This window comes from Mauremys mutica, chromosome 2 (assembly GCF_020497125.1).
Source record: "Mauremys mutica isolate MM-2020 ecotype Southern chromosome 2, ASM2049712v1, whole genome shotgun sequence".
Lineage (NCBI taxonomy): Eukaryota > Metazoa > Chordata > Testudines > Geoemydidae > Mauremys > Mauremys mutica.
The window spans coordinates 204,962,467-204,982,230 of record NC_059073.1 but is presented as its reverse complement, the minus strand read 5'-3'; positions in this window follow the sequence as shown (position 1 = coordinate 204,982,230).

Sequence of the window (19,764 nt, the reverse complement as noted above, 5' to 3'; positions counted from 1 at the left end):
GTGAAGAAAAAGAGTGACATGTCAGATGGGACCTTGTTATTATTCTGCCACCAAACCAAAGATTGGGGTGATACCCATGCCTTGACAGAGCTCACTTCCCTCTCTGGATATGGCTGACTCATTTTCCAGACATGATTTATCTCAGGGCCTCAGAAAAACACTTCTGAAGAGCAAAATTTGTGGCCTTTGGAATGCATCAGATTCCACCAACTGTCAGTTATTTAAAGAAGAAGTATTCTAAAGGAGATGTCTCCCCCACCCAATCCCTACTCATAAGTCTTCACACACATGCTTTAAATGACACAAGCTGAACAATGTGCCAACTATCATTTTTATTACAGAAATGCCAAAAAGCCTCAAATGAGATCAGGGCCCCCTTGTGCCAGTCAGTGTGCAAATGGGTATCAAGAAACAGTCCATGCCCTGTAGATCTTATAATCTAATTAGACAAAGAAGGCCTGGTCTACACTTAAAAGTTTTGCTGGCAGTACTATGTCAGTTAAGTATGGGGGGTGGCGGGTGGGAAATCAGACCCCTGCCATAGCTATGCTGGCAAAAACTCTAAACCAGATGCTGTTATACTGGCAAAAAAAAGTCCTTTTGCCAGTGTAACTTATTTCATTTGGGAACTGGTATAAGCTATACCAGCAAAAGAATTCTGCAAGTGTAAGCTGTATCTCCACTGGAGGGTTTACTGGTATATCTAGTCTAGCTATGTGGTCCGCCTCCCAGCTTATTTAAACTCCCCTAGGCATCTCAAAAGCCTCTTGGCTCTTGCTAGCTGTCCCACCTTCCTTCTCCTTCACGATAGCATAGGAGAAGTGTTTGCAGGTCTGGACAATTGCCAGTTTTGGATCAAGAAGGAATTTTTCCCAGTGGACCAAATTAGCAGAAGTCTGCCGGGCTTTTTGGCCTTCGTCACAGCATCATGGAAGCACAGTTGGGTTGTAAGCAATAGGACTTGAATGTTTAATGTTAGGAATGGTAAGACTTTAGCTCGTTACAACTTGTGGCCATTGTCCAGTAGGGATAAAGACTAAATAAGAACCGGTAAATAAGAACCTGGGATTTCACTGGTGGAACTTGTGCCTACACGAGAGAGAGAGAGAGACCTGAAATTTTCATGGACTAAGGTCCCCCCTTGGTAACCTCTGTCCCCTTCTCCCCCTTCATGCAGAGGAAAGCAGAGAGGATTCAGAACCAAACTAAATCCTAGGGGTAGGCCTTGGCAGGTCTACCCAAAGTTATTGTTTGTATGGTGTGAGCCCTATAACCCCACATGGGAACGGTTAAATACTTGGTATGTGAGAGCAGTGTTTAAATTAATAAAGTTGTGGCCTGCTGTTTAGATCCATCTCTGTGTCTGTCATTCATTCACCTGCGTGACCTGATAAATGTTTGTTTGTTGAATGAGAAAAACAAATGAATAGATTCCCCAGTCAGTTACCCCTCCTCTCAGCTCCCCACCCTACAGTGCCCATTTTAAAAAGGTGTTGATGTGAAAATTAGGATATACCAGTTACCACAATCAGCTGCTTTCACTCCTCTGTCAACATAGGATTCTCAGCTGCTTTTCATTTATTTTATTTTTTATTTCCAGTATTAACCTTAAAAGCAACTGTCTCCTTCCAAACTCATCATTCGACCCAACAAAAATCACCGAGACACTACTGTGATTAAACAAAGCCAGGTGATATTATATCACCTCTTCCTGCCCCCTCCGTAGACAGGAGATATTAATAGATGGCAATCGGACATTACCCGGCCTACTGAAGCCTTCAGCTTAACAGAACTGTCCTTCAGTTTTTGTTTTTTTATCTTTAAAGCTCTGCTTTTCCACAAGGGGTGGGGAAAATATCAACCGCTAATCAGTAAACATGCTCACATAACACTGAAAATGGAAAATGTGCAGCAGTCAAAGTCCCTGGGTTTATATAACTAAGCTGCTTGTTAGTGGGATAATGAACAGAGAACAACGGAAAGCTGAGGAGTGGGGAGTAGGAAAGTGCTGAGAATCTGCATTTTGCTTTTCGTCTTCAGATTGAGACAAGATGCCCACATGCCCCTGTGAGAGCCTACTATTAATTATTTCTTTATATGGCAGTGGTGCCTAGGAGTCCCAGTCATGGACCAGGACCCATTGTGCTAGGGTCCGTATGGACAGAATAAAAAAGATAGTCTCTGCTCCAAATGGTTTACAATCTAAGTAGTCTAATAATATAAACAGGGCCTAGAAATTAACATTGCTTCTTATCCCTTGTTCTTTCTCTTTGGGTTCTCCTGATCCAACTGTGATTATTATAGGTGTTAGTTAAGATGTAATTGAGGTCTTCACTCCTTTTTCACCTTGATTTGTACCACTTAAACATATTTTTACCTCAGAGGAATACCACAGATAATCTGACTGAAGTCAGCAGTAAAGAATCATTTACTTCAATGAACATTAGATAAGGCCCTATGGACATAGAGACCACTGAAGTCAATGGGAATATTTCCATTGATTTCAGTGGCTGCTGGTTCAGACCCTGTGTGAGCAGTGTACATACTTTCTGTGCTAAGAGACTGATGGGGTTCAGCAATTTCCTTCTCTCAGAAAGAACAGTTCCTTTCTGGAATCCTTTGCAGTAGTTCTGCCTGAGGCACTATAATAGAGTTGGATGGTTTCACCAAAGGCTTATTTTCTATTTTCTTGTCCACATAAAGATCCATGTACATAATTATACTTCAAGATATTGTCTGTTAAACAGCAACAGCAGTGATGATTCTAGTTAAAAGTGTAGGGCAGTTTCCACATATAAAGCGCCATTTTCATACGTTCTGCAAAACTCGACATTGGTCTAGAGTGGTGAATAATCTGGACTAGTAGCCATGGGACAGATTCCAAGCATCTAAAGCAGGATAAAATTCTTCAGCCAAAACTTATTCACCAAATTGTTTTGGTCAAACAAAACCCAACAAAATTCCCTCCCAAATCAAAATGTTTTGGCTTGGCATTTTTGAAATATTTCAATTTTTCAGTTCAAAACGACTGTTTGTTTTGAATTGTAATTCGATTTTATATTTTTTTAAAGGAGGTTTTAAAAAACCATAGGAACAGTATATTTTGTTTGACTCCAAATAATTTTTATTTCCAATTTTTTTTTGGTTTGTCACAAATGTCACAACCTTTTTGGTTTGAGTAAACCTGAAACAATTTTTTCACCAGTTTTTTGGTATGGCCACTGAACCAAAAAAATCAGTTATATGCACAGTTCTACCAGCATCCCCAGAACCTGGCCGTAGGCTGGGAAAGGAGGTGGAGTGGTAATCATTAGTGTAAACTGCAGTAGTACTTAAAATGAGGGTGGGATCCCCTGCATGATGCAACATGTTATTTGAGATGCTATTTCTCTCCCTATATCTGGTCAAAGCATGTAAGATCGACCTGCTTTCCAGGACTGGTGGCAAAGTGTTCTCAGCCGAGAACTTTTGCCTTGGCAATTCACTGCCCCTGATGATTTGCCAGAACCCAAGTTTGGCAACCTACTAGCTGTATTAGAAGACTTTTTGGCTTAATCACCTTTTGATTAAGTTTTATTTTTATTTAGTTGCCATCAGGCCAGGCAAGCCCTTAACAGTGATTGATTTTATTGAGCCATTTCTAGCAATGACTCAGATATGTTTGCTTGTTTTTAATGCACTCAGCTACCTCTGCAGTAAGTCCAGTTATAAATAGATACATAAATAAATAACCCCTAAGCTGCCTAGCTGACCCTAATAGTTCCTTCAATTAATATTTCAGTGTGCAAAGAGCAGACTATTGGGATAGGAGTTGGAGCAAGATGGGAGAAGAGAAAGCAAGAAGTAGGAAAACCTGTTTATAAAATGGTAGAGTTAAGGCTCTCATCAATATACTATCTGAGGGCTTCACAGACATTAATTTGTTCTCACAGCATCTTTGTGAGACAGGGAAGTATGGAGCCTAGCACAACCTGGTTGTGGCCAGTAGGGCTTCCGCAATACAAACGTTAAACAACAACAGTATTATCCTCATTTTACAGATGAGAAACTGAGGCACGGAGAGATTCAGGTCCTGTTTTTACAGAAATGCTGAGCACCCACAACTCCAGTCGGACCTGCCAGAGCCCTGTACCTCTGCAAAAATCAGGGCCTAATGTGATTTGCCCAAGGTCACACAGGAAATCATTGGTAGAGCTGGCAAACAAACACAGGTCTCCTGAGTTCTAACTCAATGATCCTTCGTGCCTTCATATTTTCACCATCGTCCCAAATTTCCCAAAATGTTTCTAACAGACATCTATTAACCCTGATCATAAGGTAGTTACATGCTGATGGTCAAGGGCAGAGGCGAAAAGACCGACAATTAATCTGTGCTAACAAATCTTTGATTTCCGTTTCCCAGCAAGATATAGTGTGTGAGCATTAGGAAATCAAGGTTGCTTACTCTTCAGTATCTAATTGCCCACATCATTTTGTATCACCTCTATTCTTTGTCACGAACTGTTAGCCTTTTGTTTGTTACCTGCTGGAAATGGGATAATCTGGAAAAAGGTTTAAACTTTAGAATTAGATTTGGAATGTCACATTCTGGAGGCTCGAAAATCATTTGAAACTTTAAAGGGAAAAAAAATTCCATGAAAAATTACTCAGAATCAAGTAGAAAATATTTTTCTTCCTAAATTAATTTGCATCTCATGGTCTGAAACAATAAATAAAGGCTCATTCTCTGTTTTGTCGCCCACTCAGCCTCTTTCTAATTATATCCCTCACAAAAACTAAAATCTTCAAACTGCAAATCCTGGAAATATTTTTCAGCATGTCAATCTTACTATGTATTTTCACTTTACCCTTTATTAAAGCCCCATTTATCTTCTAACTACTGTACAAAATGTTCCTGTGCTAGGGCACATGTGAAGTATGCAGCTATGATACAGCAATTACAAATTAAAATAACAATCATTATATTCCTTCTTCACCCACCCAACTCACTAGCACTGGCAATTTCCAGCCCCCAGACCATCTTCAATTAACCTCCTCTATGAAAGGCAGGGAGAGTAGATGGCTCTTGAAGCTTGCTCTCAAGGTAAACAAGTCTGAGCTTTTTTACACCATCTTAGAGAGAGGAAGGGGAAAGCAAGTTCCAGAGTGGAAGACACTAAGCATTCCATTCTCCATATACTTTGAATGGGAGTTGTGTGTCTAAATATCCCATACAATACTTTGAAATTATCCTGGGACCTGATCCTGCAAACACCCACGTGAGTTCAATGTGACTACTCTCACATGTAAAGTTACTCACTTGTGTAGTGGCTTGAAAGACTGCTGGCTTGAAAGACATAGTATATAATGTATCAAATCAATGACTTCCTTTTTCTTCTGAACTTAAGAGTTTCTTGTTATTAAAAATCAATCCATCACTTACGGCACTATTCTGAAAAATAAAATGAAGTGATCCGTAGCATGGGAGCCAGATATTTCGTTTCCCCTTCCTCCTGCCCCAACCACTCTGCTCACTTGAATTGTAATAGAGGGTATTTTAATCTGTCCTTTTTGAATTTGTTATACATTTACAAAACCCCAAACAAAGTGAGAACATTCCATTTGGTGACCAATCCTCCATAGTGCTGCTTATCTGTGTATTTACAAATGTTGATTGTAAGAGAGACAGGGCCAAGGATTTAGCAATTCTCTTGCTGGCCCCATATAAGAGAACTTGAACCTATTTTTTTTGTGTGTGCTGGCAGTTCAATTTTTAATGTAATGTAAAATTTTTCTGAGATGCATTCTTCCTTCTCATCTATTCCATTTAATATTATTTTAGTGGAGAGGTGAATTTTTTATTTATTTATTTTGGTAATCTGGTGGCATTGCCCTTTGAATTAGTCTATAGTGTTTTATAATTGACAATCTATAGGACCATATATTTACACTAGTGTAAATCAGGAGTGACTTCACTGAAGTCAGAGGAAGGACACTGATGTGAATGAGAGGAAAATGAGGCCCAGAATATTTTTTAAAATGTCCACACTGGGTGTATATGTATGTATGTGTCATGCAATAGCTTCTGTGGTATTTGAAAGGATAGTAAGCCCTGAAGAGCCTGTATGTTCACAGAGGATCTTATCAGTTGTTGATGAGGCCCTGTCCAGTCTTACAGACAGGCAGTTTCCTTCTGCACTGGGGCACTAGCCTGCTGTGGAGCCAGTAGAAAGGTGATAAGCCGCAGAGAAGATTTTTTAGGAGTCTTGCCTATCTTTCACACCAAGTGGCCAGAGCACATTTTCCACAGTTGCCACTTACAGATATGCAGGCTGTTTTCGGATAAGGTCAAGAAAGAAATAGGAAAAGGGAGCAAATGGTTTCCAGTTAGCTTCCTTTCAGAGTCCCATAGGAATCTGGAGACCTAGGGTTAGACCTAATTTCTTTTTTTTATATAAGTCTCTCATGGCTTATAAGTGCAGCCAGACAAGGTAGCTATGGAGTCACTCAGAGAAAGAGACAGATTTCAGACTAGCTATCAGTAATTCACTGTCTGCAACTGCCAGGCAGGAAAAGGCTGAGAATTCTGCCAGTTGATAGGGAAAGCCTGAGCTAGGCCAAGTTGCAAAACCTTTCAATCCTGTTACAGGAAATAGGTTTGCAAAATTTACCTTTAGCCAAACTCTTAGTGACTCTTTCACAGGTCAAGTACCAAGGCAACACAGCCCCAGAACAAAAATGTGTCTCTGCTTTCTTCGAAAGTGGATCCAAATACTGGAAGAGAAAAGCCTAATCTCTCAGTGCTGTTTCTCTTACTCTAGATCTCTAGGGGAATGTGAATGCATTAGGACTGAGTTTAGCATTTGTGTAAGATAACATTCGGAAACTCCATGGGAGGCTTAAACTGATGTCTGAGGTGGCTATATCTGAGAATCTGATTTTTTATGAGGCATCATCTGACTGTTTGACCCCTAGCCTTTTCTAAAAATGTTTTTTTAATTACGTTAAGAATTGAAAATGTAATAGTGTCGGAGGAACATATGTAGCACATAGAAAAGATTTTACAGTGGTTTCGTTGAGCTAGAGTGGATTGATGACTTAGTCCTTGAACTAGTGTTTCAACAAATAGGTACCACACTACCACTGTCTCATCCTACAGAACAGGAATGCTTCCAAACCATTTTATTTTTTCAGCATCTGCAGCACCTGGCTCTCCCACTCTGCTGAAAATGGAAAACATTTATTGTGGGCTTTTATAGAACTGTCAACTCAGGAAGGTAGTTAGAAGTTTACCCCAAGTTGTGGCGGCTGCAAGACCATCTCTGGGTACTTTACAGTGGTTCTCAAACTTATTTGATCTCACCCTCCTTTTTTGTGCCTGGAGTAGTTTAGGCCCCCTGCCTCCTGCCACACAAGTGCATATACTGATTTAAAACAACAACAACAACAACAACAAAACCATGCATCTCTCACTAAATATTAAAAGCAGTAAGGCATTGATTCAAAAAGAGCCAACAATCCATTGTAATAAGAGCAAAAGCAAAACTGTGATTGGAGTCGATGCTTACAATTAAATGTGCACACTGCGTCGTAGCAAACCGATTAATGTACAGATGGCAACGACTTTGTATAATGCTATGTAAACTTAGCAGAAATCTGTAAAAATGCACAGCGCCATCTGAGGACCTGATATGTCTGGAGGAATCAGCTTTGCTAGTTATTCATTGCTGTAGGTAAAATTTGCACAGTAAGTTTATTTTTTCCTAAAGCTTCTCACATACCCCAAATATACATTGCACACTCCCCGTCCCCACAGAGGGCCCACCTCCTAGTTTGAGAAGCTCTGCTTTAAAATATATTTGTCTGACACTCCCTAGTGGAGTGGATTATTTTAGCATGCAGAGTAACATTTACATATTAACTCTAATTCCGGTTTTTCCTGTGATGCAATATCCTTACAATCCAACAGGTAAGAATGTTTACTTCTACAGTGCAGAGAAGTTCATCACATTAATGCTGTAAGATGCATTGTCAGATGCTTTAAAGATTAATTTTATTTAAAATTAGTACTTCTCAATATTGACTGACCAGCCTTAACCTTGAATAAAAGGATGCTATAGCAAAGTGCACATAATTCTGTACAGGCAAATTTAAATCTCTGATCCTCTAAAAATGGGTTTATCTTAACAAAAACAAAACAAAAAACAAAGAAAAAAATCAAGAACTGACTTCTATAAGTGTAGCTGTTTTGTTTTGCTACACAACAAAGAGAACTTCCTACACCAAAATGTTAGTTCCGGGGAATCACCCATACTAGTGTTTAGCATCTTTGAAAGATGGATACAAATTACATGTACATTACTAAGTGAGTGGCTGAAGCTTTTGAATCAGTTTGTGGGTTCTCAGTTCAACTAAAACTGAACACTGAGGCTTAAATTTTCAAGATTTTGTGTACTTCAGTTTCTGATTCCCAACCTTAAACACCTTACATGGCCATAGCTATGCAGCACTTCTTGAAAATCAGGCTCCTTTAAGTTGTTTCAAGTTGGGCACTACAGATACAAGGAGATATTCCCATTCTCTCCCCGCCCCCCATGATGGAAGAAATAGGAGTAAGCTTACTGAGCATGCACCCTCATGCCCCAACTCTTCCTTCTACCATCTCTGGTTTGTCATTTCTTTAGAACTAATGAGGTAAGGGAGTACCACTCACTCACCCTCGTTATATAGCTCTACATTACAATTGTCTGTCTTGCTCTCTTTTTGCTATTCTACAGTACAATGTTGTCTCTTTGTCACCAGCCGCACTAAACTCACCACCTGGATAATACCTCTGTAAATTAAAACCTTTCAAAGTACATTTCCCAGAGATTTGATGTCACAAAGATGGTGTATGTTGAATCAATCATTAAAGGGGTTCCCGTGGCTTTCGCAGCATGTTTCCAGGCGTTAAAATAGTCTGATTACTTATCTTTGGTGAGAAAATCCAAAATATGGTCTTTTAAATATGAACCAAATCCCTTGTAAACTCTTTGGGACAGGGACTGTCTTTAAGTTCTGGATCTATAGTGCCTCGTACACTGGGATCTTGGTCCAGGACTGCAAGTCGTAGGGGTTCCAGTAATACAAGTAATATATAAGAATTTGCCTCAGCAAGGGTTGAGCAAAAACCAAAGAGAGACTTCAGAATTTGGTCCCATCTTTACGGTTTCCCAACCTTCCCTCTGCAGGCCTCTAGCCCAAATGTTGAATGCCTAGAGGGCATATTTTTATTTCCTTTCATCGTAACAGTAAACACCAGAATCTTTCCTAATTCCATATAGCATTCTATCCAGGAGATTTGGTTCTTCTGTTAACAGAGGCAAGCAGCAACCCTTGCAAACAGGCTCCAAGATCTTAACTGACTTCAGTCAAGGCAGTTTGATCCTGTGATGTCCAAGACATTTAACAGAGACTTTTTCTGTGCTCATGTTATTTCTTTGCAAAGTGATAATGCTTCTAATTAGTGCTGAGACCTCCTGAAACGTTTGATAGGATTTTAGCTATTCTGAGTGGGGGGTGGGGATTGGAAGGATGTGGGGGTAGGCTTGGCCTGCCAATAGACTCCCTGGGTTACTGTTGGTGGGGGTCCCAGCCTGGATCCCAGACTGGAGTCTGAGCCACTAGGCTCCCAGCAGTAATGAGGCAGGGAGCTGGAATGAAGAGAAGCCATTAGATAAGAGAGGGCAAGAGGGGAATGTTTTGCTGACAGAAAAGAAATATACTTGGTACTAACTTCTAGTGCCAGTGATATTTTAATCTCATTGGCAGAGAACAGCTCTTTCAGGCAGGCAGAATTAATTTAGTGTTTTCAGTGTTCTGCCTCCAGTGTACTTCCAGGCTGACTGTAAATGGCACGCCCTCACTGCTGTGTGCAGGCTATGCAGCACCTTTGTAGAATTCCTATTACGTGACCAAACCACTTAAAATGTATATATAAAAGAAAAAAAGAGGGGTCTGATTCTCCTCTGACACCAATTTCATGGCAGTGTAACTAGAACTGCAATGGAGTTACTCCAGATTTACACTGGCATAAGTGAGAAGAGAAACAAGCCCATAGACTCTAGAATACCTAATCTTAATGGTGACTGGTAATGAGGATTCAGTGAGATTCAGAGGGACCTGAATGAGAATTGCTGTGTTTCCCAGTTCATGATATGCACTGTTCAGTCAGGCTCAATCCTGCCTTCAAGTAATTCCCACTGCGAGCAATGTGGGTTAGGCAGAATTTCCTCCTGGCTACATTTAATGCTGATTCATAGTGCATGAGGGTATAAATCAATGCAAGTTATGGCCCTAACAGTGTAGATAGCAGATGATATTCTAGTTCTTCCACTGCAAGTAAAATTACAAATATTATACTCTTGTGCAGAAAAGAACAAGTTTATCATTTCTTTCCATATCTGAGCATCCAAAATATGACAATTACACAAAACTAAGAGTTTAGGAAGAGGACAAGTAGTGTCATCCCTTCTAGTATCAGTAATGACATACTATGACACAGATATATACATTGTAACAGGCATAAACCACAGCATTTTTCTATACACTAGTATGTTAAAAATCTGTCTGTTAGAATATCTTGGTTTGTCTACGTTGTCCTGGTACTGTATTCCAGATTGTTTTATCCTAGATTTTGACCTCTGCCCTGCCTTGTCATACATTGGACCTATCACCACCATCAAATAGAAATTTTCTTATGAGAGGATGTTTTTTCCTGTCTGATATAGGACATTGGTGATTCTAGTACTTCATTTCCTAGGCTTGCTAATGAAATAGTTCAAAATGTGAAAAAGATTAACTTCCTCCACCTAAAGTTGTACATGTCATATGGGACAGAGGGATGAAGTCTTCTGTTATATCTGTATGGCCACATTGACTTCAGTGGGGTTTCTCAAGTGTTACTGAGGACAGAATTTAGTGTTTTACCACTGGATCATGTGTTATCAACCTGACCAATTCCCCAATGTATTTAAAAGTTGCAATTTAGCTAGATGGATTGGGATTCCCATCGCTGATGGGCCAGAAGAAAGACTCTGGCAATGTTCTATCTTGTTTAATTCCCAGAATGTCGGATGAGGGCAGGAGAAAGTGGGGTGTGAATTATTGTTCACACAGAAAAAGAGGTGAGTCTGAAGTTACACTGCCACAGTAAGTCAGCGTGTTGCACACGTCCATTAAGAGGTTCCACATGAAGGGGCTCTTAGTGTGGTTCAAAGCAATTACAAAGATATCTGCCCGGCAGGCAGAATATTTTGCAAAGCAGAGGAGAAGGCTGCTCTCTCAGTTTATTTATGGTGCTGGACACATTTCTGGAATCAAAATGGAGATCGTGCAGTGGGGAGACATCTCAGCCTTGGAGACCCTGGCTTCCAGTCTTTGGGGGAGGGGAATAAGAAGGCTGCAACTTACAATGGATCATATTTTGTGACTGTATTAAAAACACAAAATTCTTCCCCACTTGTTTACAACCTTTGTTGAGATTCCAGAGGGCTTTTATTTTTCCTTTTGATTTGTGGGTTTATATTACTCAGAAATGCTTTGCACTGCATATTCCTTTTCCTGCCATTCAAGAATATAAAAAGTATCCAGATAAAAAAAAATTAAGATAGTGGTCATTCGAAGGAAGAAATACTAAACAAGTACACAAATAATATGGACATTCAAATGGAAACATACAACTTCACAAAACATAGTGGAATCAATATAAATAACAAAAAATTAAATTCACAATCCTGCATATAAACAACAAATATTGAATGTGCTGGACCTGGGTATGTGTGTGTGTACACATGCATGCATTTTAAAGGGTGCATTATTGGCCCAAGAAAGTAAGCTGTAGCTCTTGATAAAGATTCACTGGCTTGCTGAGAAAGTCTTGCATTGGCAGCAGCATAAACACTGGGCCACTTATCACTGAAGGCTGTAGTATACGAATTGCTCAAGAAAGCATCACTCAGACGGATGGGGCTTAACCAATGTATGTGTTTGCCTAAACTAACAGCTAATTGGAAGTGGGGAGCAACTCCTCAAGAAGAAGAATTCTTTTCCTGATCTTGATTAACTCCCTTCTTATTGTGGTTTACAGAAATATGTCAGCATTCTCCATCAATCTGCCAGCAAGTCTTTTCTCTAACATATTTCAGCATGCCACTTTGCCTTTCACTGTGGACAGGTGCTGCCACAATTGATATTGCTCCTACATGACATCAGACAGTTTTACCTCCTTCGTCGGGCTGAGACTTCACAACTTCAAAAAATCAGCAACTTCAAGCGTGTTGTTGCAGGCTTGAAAGTCAACATTTCTCAAATATCCTTTTTGTTTAATTCCTTGAGGAGAATAGACATAGGAAATACATGATGGTGTGGGCATCTTTGACAAGTAATGCAGCCATACCAAATGTGAGTCAATAAACTGTATATACCAAACCAGTATTTTGTATATGCCACATTTTTTACTAACAAGCTATTTTAGGAATGTTTTAAGAAGTGTTTAAAAGTTACATTGGGACTATTTCTTGTATCTCTCTACCTTTATAGCCAGGTGTCTTAGTTATCATGAATCCAACTGTGCAGGGTTCGGAGGGGAGAAAAAATGATTCCATATCGCTTTTCTGGCCATAAAGCTGAGAGACATTTTTCAAGTCTGATATTTTCCACTGCTGAGGTGGGCTCTGAGAGAGTATTGTGTATCTCCTTGGGAAACTGGAAATCTTCACTTCTCAATGTCTAAAGCTCTCATTTCTAACTTTGCAGGATGACAAGATATTGAACTTTAAAGTCATGACTACAGCTGGTCAGAAAGTAAGATTTTTTTCCCCTCTGTCGAAAAAAACCCTTTTACTTTTAATTTAAAACAAAAACAAAACCCCCCACACATGGAAAGCCAACAGTTTCAGGTAAAAAATTTCCATTTTTCCATCCAAAATATTTCCAATGAAAACTCAATTTTTTCCACAGAAGACTTTTCATGAAAAAAAATCTCATTTTGTCAAAAACCCAATTTTCTGTCAAAAACAGTTTAATGGATAATTTTCAACTAGACCTAATCTTGACATATTTAAATATAGAAAAGATGTTATTCACTCAGCACGGAATCTTGTCCATTGTGAACCTGACACAAGGGCAATTTTGAAGGAAAACCCCAAATTGAGGGATAAAAGGAAGAAACATTTTTTGTCAGATTGATTTTTTTTTAAATGGTAACTGTTCCAGACTACTCAGCAGTCTGAATAAATCTCAGGGGAGATGCATTAATGGGCAGGTGATGCCACTACTTTGAAATATGACTTCCTAAACAACAGGGCAGCTGCTTGCAAGCAAAAATAAGTGCATGGTTGGACTGGTCAAATAATGAAAAGTTATTATTTGTGAATAAATTATTGGTCAACTGAGGAAAAAAGTGTATTAAATGATTCACTAAATACTACTTGAATATCTCTAGAGTTGGTCAAATATTTTTTGTTCACGATGAATTATTCAGAAGAAATGTCAACATTGAATGGATAAATTACTTGCAATGAGTAATTTGATCAACTCTAGTCAACAGTATATTTATTGTCTGAGTATCCTCTGGCATCACAAACGAGCCAACCAACAATAACTTGTTTAATAGAAGTATGTCACTGGCTCTCCCTTCTCTATTGCATCAAACATAATCTGTTTGTATTCACTTTCAAGGACCTTCATAGTCAATCCCCACCCTACCTATCTCCTCCCATTCACTATCATGCTATTTATTCTCCTACTGTAATACAAATAATTAACAACAATACAATAAACCCACTTATGAAGAGCATACCAGCAAAGGTTTTAAATGGCTGACATTATCTGGGGGTTTTTCAAGTGGCATATTCTCCACAACAGAAAGGGGCTGCCATTTTGGAATCACTCTGTCACTTACACTCTTTCGGGGGGGTGAAAATTGTATATTCCCAGAATCCAAATGCTTCTCTTTCACTGGGACATACTTGAGTTGGGATTAAATCTTCCATGTACACAGTTCATGGGAAATTACATGGGAGATCAGTAAAAGCACTGCAGGTATAACAGCAATATCTTGATACTGGCTATATTTAATAAATACTGGATGCTGGCAATTTAAAGTTTACCTTTTTTTTCACATGGTATGGCTTGATTCTTTTACACGTTGATCAAGTGAAGGAGTTTATTCTATATGTGTTCTTATGTCACCCTCATCATCACAATATGTGAGCCCCTTCAGTGCATTAAGTGATGTGACTGACATCTGTCATGTGTAGTTTGATCTCGCTCATTCTCTTCTCAAGGGGACCATTGTACATGTGAGAACAGCCTGTCAGCTGCACCCTGGGATCAATGTGCAGCACACCTCTAGTGGTACACTGAGAAAGAGATGAACAAACACGTAACACATAGGAACTATGTGGCAGTTTGCAAAGCAGCAAACTGAGGGATTTACACATTAGTGGAATGTGTAGCTCTTTAACATTCTCTGAACTGCTATAGGTGCTATGAAGCATTGAACCCCCACTCATAAGTGTTTTCTTTCTATCTCTATTTATGTATTTATTCATAAGTGTATTTTCCCTTCTGTGGGATGAAATCAAAAAGATCATTAGAAAGACTTGGTACCTGTCTTTTTACCCGTTTGGTGATCAGTCAAGAAGCAGGAAGAGGTTTCTTGTACAGAAGGAAGAAGCAAAGACTTGAATGCATGCTGCTCTGATTATTTTTTTTCACTTAAAGAAGATAGGATGGGTTAATTTCTCAGTTCTTCACAATTTATCTGTGCTGAGCTGGAAGAGTGTTGAGTGGGAAAGGGTTTCATTGTCCACTAAGGCCTTATGGCTCTTCAACACCCACCACTTCTGCCTCATGTCAAAGAAAAGCAAATAGGTTTATTAAATAGCTGTCAGGCCAAATGAGGCTGTACAGAGAACAAACAGAAGGGAAATTGGATTAGAGGCAGAGTACATGCCACACTAAACAAGGGTACAGATTTACAGCTTTTACTGTACACTCGGACAAAGAACTTTCAAGGTGGATGCAAGAGTTTTGGGGAGGGGAGAGCACACTGAGTGGTGTATCACTTCTAGGATTAAAGGTCAGATTCATCACTAGTCACAAGACTCTCATCAAAGTTCCTAGAGAAATGACTTTTGGCAGCTTTGCTTAGTTTCCTAGTAGACCATTCTCTGCATGTCGCCATTACAATTTGCGAAATGGGAAGGTAGCATTGTAAAAGCCAGAAAATGTTAACAAGGAAATCACCATTTGAGAAAAATGTTAGGTACTTTGTTCAAAAAATAATAATAATAATAACAACACAGTGTAAATGAATTAACTTCAGAGCTACAATGCACTAGTTTTCCTTCATGAGGCATCAGTTCACAAACAAGCTCTGAAAGGTTGAACTCTTTTTTAAAAAGTACGCTAGCTATCCTCATAGACATCCCTACCAAATTCTCTCGGCTCAGTGGAAAGCACCGACATACTGTATTTTCAATCATTTTCAGCTGGAAGAAAAATTTTACTTTACCATAGGGACTGCAATTGTATCTTAATGCTTTGAATGATACAGTAGAAGATGGCCAGAGAAAGCAGCAGACTTCTGTTGGTTGCTGATCTTGTGCAATAACTGAAAATGACTACCACCCATGCTGCTACAGCAGACTCAACTTTTCTTCCACTGATCGAAAAGCTTCATTGCAGAATACTACTTTGAAATGAGGCATGAGGTCTTGTCTCTTTACCTCTTTCTTTCTCTCTCTCTTCTCCTGGCCTTGTTCTCACATCTCGTGCACTCTCTCACACTCTTTTGCAGACCTTTTATTTCTGTCTTGCTGAGGCCAGGACCACATTAAGAAACCTAGGTCCCTAGGCACATCCCCACATTGGGCGCTGTGGCCTAGTTCCTGCCTGTGATGTTAGTCTTAGCAGCTCTCACATAAGAGCCATATGTGGGGTAGGTGGACTGCTCATGACCTCATCTTTGTACAAGCTGAACCACCATTCCGTGGCTTCAGGCAAATTGGGCTCCATCCCAGGAGGAGTGACTGAGACACGACCAATCCAAGCAGAGGACACGCCATGCATTCCCCCCCCCCACACACACACACACAGAGTCCTCTGCTGAGATGGTGTCAGTAGGGATCTCTAAAGCAGTGGGTTTTCAGTGTTAGTGTCTCATTGAGATAAATGGGGTAGTTCACACCTCCAGGAGCTCTTGTTTCTGGCTTCTGCAGACTCAGGGAGATATCACTTCATTGGTTACAGTTGGGTCAAGTTGTCAAATTTTGTTTGCAATGGTGAGAACTGGAAAAAAAAATTTAAATGAAAGCTGAGATTATTTCATCAAACAAGAAGCGCTCTGTGTGTGTGTGTGTGTGTGTGTGTGTGTGTGTGTGTGTGTGCGCGCTACTTATCCAAATCCAGATGTACTTTCTCTCTGCTTTTAGCAGAGGAAGAGTGACTGGCGTACTGCCCCTGGATCTCTCCTTAGTTTAACTCCTGCTCATGCCCTAGTTCAGCCCAGCTGGAGGTTATTTTCTCCTCACATTCAGCCCCTTTATTCTGTTCTCAATCCAAGGCTTCAAGTCAAGCCTGGCACTACCGGGGGCGGGGTGGGGGAGACACGGGAGACATTTGTCCCCTCCCCCTGAAATGATCTTCACAGACTCCAAATTATTTTCAGAAAGGCCAAAATATATACAAAGTTATCCAATATTATGTCACAGAACAGCAGCAGATTAGAGTCTTCATCCTCTATATAAATTATAAATCACAGCAAAATACTGACACACTAGCCACATGTTTTTTTTTAAAACTCTTAAAATCCAAGATTTTCCAGGGGTCCAACTGGCCCCTGGACTCCAAGAAGTTTGTTTTGCAGATAGTGATATCCAGGGCCCCAAAATACCCCCTTCACCCTCTCCTCACCACAGTAATGGGACCCTAGAACCAGTACTGCTTGCAGTTCTCTCAAAGAAGCACCAGATCGGTCACTGCATTACTTCATAACAAAATGGTAGATCTAGGACCGCGTCTATAAATATACATGTAATGCTATTGCTTCATTTGATGGGGCCAATGAAGTGCATTTTAAATACTAGATGGCAGGTTCTGAGAAGATACCAATGGGAAATGGACTGCCTTTGCTTCTCAGGCAGCACTATATGATTGAATCAGCCTTCTTAGAGGTTTGTGCTAAGTCAGCAGAGCCTGATGTGATGCATCCCAACTAGGAGATGCAGGACTTGCCGAGCCCAAGAGTTAAAGTTCATAGATGTAAAGGCCAATAGGGATCCTTATGATCATCTAGTCTTACCTTGTGCATCATACAGACCAAAAGTATTAGAAAATGTACCACAGTAACCCGAAGCTGAAAGGTTCCCAAAGCATCATTGCGTCTGCATAGTGCCTCACTTGTACATTCCTGCACAGTTAGAGGGACAAAGCAGGGAATTTACAGGAGGATATCCCAGGATGCAGTGCTGCACTCCCTTTTTGCCAGTCACAAGGCCATGTCCATGCCCCACCCCTTACTGGTACCACACACTTCCTCAGATTCATCTCAAAGCTTTTTGGTGGGTGTGGAGGCCCAGTCTGTGACCTGAGGTAACACAACCCATTTTAAAAACATTCCTCCTCCCCCAGCTACTAATTTAACCTCATCCCTCATCTTTCCACAACAGCTTGCTAGTTAACATGCTGTATCCCCACAATACCACTCTCTAAGCACATGGATTCATGCTATAACAGTGGCACACATTAAACAGCTTCCTATTTTTGTTGAATGGCCATGTCACAATTGCCATAACTCATCCCAAGCAGCACGCTAATGCAGGTTAATTTAATGTTTGGGCCTGCATCAACCTATACATTTGCATGATCTTTGTTTACAGTATTTTACTGAGTTACTGCAATCCACATTTTCATTATTTGGAGTTGAATGGTATCAGAACCTTCACTAGTTTACTAACATCTGTAGTTCACCTGTTCTTCTGGCAAGCAAATGGGAGGGTGTGGGGAAGGTATACATAGTGCATATTCCCTACCAAGCTGACAGGTTCTAGTTTGACATTCTGATTTGTACCTCATATATGAGCGAATCTGCCTGCTAGGATGTACCTTGCTACAGATTTCCTAGCTACTGTTTTTCTAACAACTCCTCCACTAATTCCTTCACCCACCTACTTTGAATTTGTAACATTGGTTGCAGCTCACTGATTTAAGTGTGTTTACTCAAACAGATCACTGACATCATCCTGCAAAGGGATCTTCCTGCGTGAATCCTTATGTCCACACAGACCCACCTATCTCAATGGCGGTCCATATTGGTGGCTCTTCAGACAGCATCCAGGCCTTTAGAAGTAATTCATTATTCACCCTGATACATTCTGCCTGTATGAGCCATCTTTACTTTTGGTCTGAGGTATATCCTGGGATGGAGTTAGGAGGCTAAGAATTTCTGAATATCCTGCTAGTTGAAGCTTAGTTTAGATCAATTGACAGGGAGACTAATGGTGTGTCTACACTGCAATTAGACAGTTTAATTGCAGTGTAGATTTTGGTGCTCAAGCTGCCAACAAGCTCTGGAACTCTCCTACCTCCCAGGGTCATAGAGTCTGGGTCCAGCCCAAGCTGGAATGTCTACATTGCAATTAAACAGCCCCTTAGACCGAGCCACACCAGTCCGAGTCAGCTGGCACAGGCCAGCTGCAGATGTCTAATAGAAGTGTAGACACACCCTCAGTCTCCCTCTCAATTGATCTAATCTGTGCTTCAGATAGCAGAATTTTCAGAAATTCTTAGGCCACAAACTCCCGAATTTTAATCCTGATTCTGGTTATGACTCACTTTCTGGCCTTGGGGAAATTGCTTAATTTCTCATCCACTATTTTCACCCTTCATAACTACATTACAGGGGTAGTATCAGGTTTAATTAACATGTAAGGAGCTTTGAAGAGGAAAGGCACAATATACACATAGTAAGCATTTTTGTCTATTCTTCTATATATTTCTCTGACACTTTTAAAGATGTTTTTACCCAAATATTACTTTGGAACCTCTCCTATAAGTCATGGTACTTTATAAAATTTTGTGTCTTCATAAGATATGGGTCCTTATCTTCCCTTGTTCCATGTATTGGAGAACATATACCATTGCTAGTCTGTTAAAAACATTAAATGTGTTGCATAAGAGTATAACAAAACACTAGCTAATCCAATTTCAATTTTCCTGATATATAACATCTGAAATATAATCCTTGGCTTTCCTCTTCTCCAGAGAAATCTTGAAATCCAGCAATTCAACAAATTAAATACCTTGATAGGTACATAGATAGAGCTAGAGGGAAAATAGGTCAAGGCAACACATCTTAATGAAGTGAGAGGTGCTTGGATACTATGGTGATGTGAGCTAGACAGATGGACAAACTGACAGATGAGAGACAGTGCCATATGTCTATACTATTGGTCTCCTACAACAATCAGAATACTTTGTTTCACATTTTGGTTGCAGTTAAAATTCCTGGTATCTAAAGGCCTCATCCTGCACCACCGAGGTAAAGGGGACTTTTGTCATGGACTTCAATGGGAGCAGGATCCAGCCTTTAATCCCTTCTTGTTGAAGTGGAAACCCTTGTTGACGTGATCTTTAGGTCCATCAACAGGTCCCATTTTTCATCCAATAGGTTCATTTTGGAACCAGAGTGGAACTACTTTATTGTGGACACAACCAGAGTAATGAGGATGTAGGCTGAGC